Genomic DNA, 5201 nt, shown 5'->3' on the forward strand with positions numbered 1-5201 from the left:
GTCGATCCTAGATAATGCTCCTCATCTGTCTGTGTAGCTGTCTGTAAGCTCGTCTCGTGTCCTGTCGATCGTATATGTCTCTGTCTGTGATAGCCTGTTTGTCTGTCCCCTGTAAGAATGATCTCTCATGCCTTTCCGACTCTGTATGTCTCTCTGTCTGTGTACTGTCTGTAAGATGTCCTCCTGTCCTGTCCGATCTGTATGTCTCCCTCTGTCTGTGTAAGCTGTCTGTAAGCTGTGCTCTCTGTCCTGTGCGATCTGTATGATCTCTGCTGTCTGTGTAGCCTGTCCTGTAAAGCTCTGTCCTCCTGTCTGTCGAATCTGTATGTCTCTCCTGTGTGTGTAGCTGTTTTGTCTGTCCTGTACAGACCTATCTCTCTGTCTGTCTATCTGTCTGTGTAGCTGTCTGTAAGCTCTCTCTCCTGTCCTGTCGATCTGTATGTCTCTTTCTGTGTAGCTGTTTGTCTGTCCCTGTAAGATGTCTGCTCTGTCTTGTCGATCTGTCTGTGTAGGCTATCTGTAAGCCTGTCTCTCTGTCTTCCGATCTGTATGTCTCTCTGTCTGTGTAGCTGTCCCTGTAAGCTGCTGTCTCTGTCCTGTCAATCTGTATGTCCTCTCTGTCTGTGTAGCTGTTTGTCTGTCTGTAAGCCTGTCTGCTCTGTATGTCTCTCTGTCTGTGTAGCTGTCTGTAAGGCTCTGTCGTCTGTCTGTCCGATCTGTATGTCTCTCTTTTGCTGTGTAGCTGTTTGTCTGTCTGTAAGCTGTCTTTCTGTCGATCTGTATGTCTCTGCCCCTGTGTAGGCTCTTTTGACTTTATGTGTTTAAACAAATGTATTGGTTGAGAAGAGTTTAATACTACTTTATTTTTACAATTAAAATGACTGCTTGCCCATAATGCTGTGTCGCTGTCAGGTTTGGTTGTATGTATGTATAATTTGGAGGGTTGTGGGAGGGCTTATATCCGTCCCTTTAAAGAGCCCTATAATGTTTTTTGGTCCCTTATAAGTTCACACTTTTGTCAAAAGACAAATGTCTGTGTATACCACAATATTAAGTAGGTGGTGTGTGTAACCGTTCTAAACGGGTGTATCAGCTATCTAAAGTGAGCGCTGATTTTTTTTCAGATTTTTTAGAGTAACTTGACCCAACTCCGCATAAGCTGTAGGATCAGGAAAGGGTAGCCCATCTAAACACGCACCGGGCCCAGTTTAGGGGAAAGTTGGCTATTAGCATAACAAAAAAAAAAAAAACCTGTATGTGGTGTGTGTGTGTGTGTGTGTGTGTGTTGTATAAAAGGTCCAGTGTTTATACCATAGCTCCTTATAGAAATAAGGTAATTTGTTTGGCTAGTGTGTGTGTGTATAAAAGGTCCAGTTATAGCCAGATGTCGCTTATAAACTAAGGTATTGTTAAGGGTAGTGTGTGTGTGTCGTGTGTGTGTGTGTTATAAAACGGCCGCAGTCATACTAGATTTCCTCATAATTTTGGTTTTTTTTAAAGAATTATAACCATCTATCGGCCCTTTTGAGCTCCCATCAATAACAATGGCCTCTGTGTTTGTGTGTGTGCATAGGTGGAACTTCCGAAATACGTGGTGCAGGATGAGTCCTAAAACCAGGAAGTGAGTCAGCATTTCACCACTTCCTGTTCCCTCGCCTCAGAGCCAATGGGATCTCTCCATAGGATTTGGGAAAATATCTGAAATAAGGTCTGTGGTTGAGAAACATTGAAGAGACGGATCACGTTTTGTTCTACGACATTAAATCCATCAGCAGTGACCCCACTGGTGATTTCTGAAGAGTTAACGTGTCTGAAAAACGATGGTTGTTACCAAGTGGCTGAATAGGACTACAGAAGTCGTGGAGGACGTTGTACGTCATTACAACGAACACGTAAACACTCCTCTAAGTTAGTTTGCCCTGTTCTGCTTTAAAGCAAGTACCTGCTTCCTGCAAACTGTTCAAAAAAACGCTTCAACTCGTTCCATTTAGAATCTGTATGTTTGAATATGGATCTTAAGTTGGCGAGACGTGGAAGCAGCGACCCTGCTGTAGTTAGTTTATAGCAGGGGCCTGCAACCTTTTTGATATGAAGTGCCATTTAAAAAAAAAATTGTTATCAGCGTGCCCACGATCGAGAATTATCAACTGGGGGGTTGAGGAGCATGACGCTCGTTCAACTATCAGCAGGAGGGCGGGGGAGCCTCGCAGTGTGTGGACCTGTCAGCGCAACTTATAAGATGACGAATTTAACAGGAGAATTTAAATAATTGGTTTAAAAGGCATAATGATAAGAACTATCGTCCGTTCTGTGATTCTCCAGAACACACATGTTATGATATTAGGGTCATGCAGAGTGAGATGAGATCGCTGTCCCTTTAAGAGGGAGAGAGAGAGAGGGGTGTGGCTTGTGCATGTGTGTTTGTGGATGGTAGAGCGACAGTGAGCGAGCGTGTGTATGTTTCTGGAAGAGAAACGGGGAAGCAGAAAAACAGAGGTCTGGGATGTATTTTGTGAAACAGAAGAACAGCTAAATAAATGCAACGGCCTCCCAAGAAGAGCTCGCCTCTCTCCAGTCATTTAAGCTAAAGTGGGTTATTGAACCTGAAGCCTGTTGCTTCTGCCCTCCTCGACTACGGTCTGGGAGCCGACAGGAAAGTTCAACACACAGATGGCCAGTCCGCCCCTTTGTAGCATATTATTTCGATGACAGATGAGCAGATCGCCACTGGGCTTTCAACTAAATACACAGCCACGCAAAAACTGCGGCATTTGTACAGCTCCTTATGAGTACTGCAATTAGTGAAGTGCTTTCCTCCGTGGTGAAACGATCAGCACTGCACCACGGAGGAAAGCGGCAGAAAGTCACCTGGAGATAAATAGAGCGGGGCTGCGTTGCGTGCATGGCTTCCTTCTGCAGGTAACGGGGAGACGCGCTCTGGCGGCGGTCTCGTTCAGGATCCGAAAACACAATTTAAATATTTTTACACACTTATTCCACTTATTCCTAGTGTGCCACTGGTTACGGTGCACGCGTGCCAGGGGTTGCCGACCCCTGACTTAACTTATGAGGCAATAAACCTGTGTGTGAGAAGGTTTGGACCCCCCTGCTCTAAAGTGACATCAAGTCCATGAGATGGGCCAGAACCTGAGCCTCACTTCTGACTTCCTTCCTCTTTCGATGTGTCCTGCTCACTGTGTGTTCATTGTGTTTCTCTAGTGGGATGGGCAACTCCTAAAGCGTCTAGGCTGCCAAAACTAGAGCCCCTCGGAGACTCCAGACATTCTGGTAAAGGCGCCGGTGATGTCCGCTCGTTCTTCACCCCTCACCGCTAACCAACCATTACTCTCCCTTTTTACTAACCCCGTAATAAAGTCATCAGTTTGAGGAGTGTGTGTGTGGTGGTTGTGTACGAAGGAAACCCTGACGATGTGTGTGGACTTTAAATAAGCATGTCTTTCTCTCTCTCGTGTGTGTGTGTGTGTGTGTGTGTGTGTGTGTGTGTGTGTGTGTGTGTGTGTGTGTGTGTGTGTGTGTGTGTGTGTGTGTGTGTGTGTGTGTGTGTTCGACAAAGACTTATTGTTTCTGTGTTTTCTCCACATCCCCTCTAACGTCCTCCATCTTGCTTTCCGTGTTATAGCGAGATCTCTAATGGATTTCTATTTCAGGACTTTTCGATGGATGTAGTTTTCTAACGTAGTCAAATCCTTTTTCCCCTCCTCCCTCCTTTCACAGAATTTCACAAGAAGCCTCTGCCTCCTCTCGCCAAGCGGCCGAACGGCGACTCTCACGACATCGTTTTTTAGACTTCCTGTTACCGATTGAGCTCGTCCAATCATGGCTCTCTCTCCCTCCTTTCTTTTTGTTTGCTTTCTGTCTCAAGCGAGCGCCGTGTAGACGCCACACTCAGAGACTCCTGAGGCGCCGAAGACTACGAAACCCAGGAGCATCATGGGAAATGAAGTGCTGATGGGAAGCAGCTTCACAAACGGACACGATTGAGTGACGGTGCTTTCTTTAGACTGACATTTTCTACTGTTATCAGTGTTAGACGGTACGTGTGTCCCACAGAAAGGCTTTGAACTGACTCAGAATGTAAATATGTCCACTATAACCTTATATATGTGTATGTCTGTTTCTGAATAATGGATTTGTACACACACGCCGCCATTAAACAATGACCATATATGTTCATTTTGCACCTTCGGTTTTGTAGTGTAGACAAAAGGTGTTTTGATATCTCGGAGGTCTTAAGTGGCTTTTCACAGCTCAGTGCTTTAAATCTGATCTTTTTTCACGGTGGGAACAGTTTCCCTTTTTACAAAACAAGCAGACGTGTGTGTGTGGTTCGCCGCACTTCGCTGTACTGTACATGGAGAAATAAATACACTACATTATTATTGTTGTTAAAGGGTCAATTTTAGATATGAATGTTTTGACATTTCACGTTTTGTCTCATAAGGGATTTGTATTTATTGTTTAAAATGTAAACATATATTTGTCTTTATTTGTCTACAGGGCTACAGATTGTTTACACTGTGTATCTGCTTTTTAAAGTGACATTTCTCTCGAGGCAGACTCCCCAAAGACGTGAGCCTGCTGCTGTTTTTGTTCCAGCTTTTCCCGCACCCATTTTCACTTTGATAAAAAGCTGAAAATAGCAAAATAAAAGAAATCATCTCAATAAGCACAAATCAGGATTAAAGAACTTGGAAAGCCAACATTGCCCCAGTTTAGAGTTTGCAGGAAGGGAGGAGAACATTTCTTCACCTGGAACTGCCAATACTGGGTCAGAACACATGAGAATATGTGCAGAAAAAGGAAAGAAATATCACTTTAAAAACATTGAGTACTGTATTTCAGATCCACATCACAGCACTCACTCTCTGTTAATGAGCTAGATGTTTGAAGAAATATTTTTTCTACGCAGTTTGGATTTTATAACCGCACAATAAAATATGTTTTTCCGTATTTATTTCTCGACTGATTGTTTGTTTTCTACGTCATGAGCAGCTGGATTGGAAGTGTTTGTTTTTGGTTCATCACACAGCACCTGCTGAGCGAACACCTGCGTGCTGATGGTTTATTCAGTATTTCTGCAGCTTGAAATGATAAAATTAGGATTATTGTTATGACTGAACGGTGTCACTGTCAGAAAAGCTGATCTAGCGGGAAAAATAGAGATATTTGGGATGTTTTAA

General features: G+C 43.8%; 1 long non-coding RNA gene across 1 annotated transcript; it reads left to right on the plus strand.

Annotated features, from left to right (window-relative positions):
• The first annotated feature begins 3011 nt into the window (after positions 1-3011).
• On the plus strand, positions 3012-4975 carry LOC104943768 (uncharacterized). The gene is made up of 2 exons (XR_798151.1): positions 3012-3288; positions 3736-4975. It is a non-coding gene; the product is annotated as an uncharacterized lncRNA (long non-coding RNA).
• Positions 4976-5201: the final 226 nt, after the last annotated feature.

This window comes from Notothenia coriiceps, unplaced genomic scaffold (assembly GCF_000735185.1).
Source record: "Notothenia coriiceps isolate Sejong01 unplaced genomic scaffold, NC01 NC01_scaffold00006740, whole genome shotgun sequence".
In the NCBI taxonomy this organism is placed as follows: domain Eukaryota; kingdom Metazoa; phylum Chordata; class Actinopteri; order Perciformes; family Nototheniidae; genus Notothenia; species Notothenia coriiceps.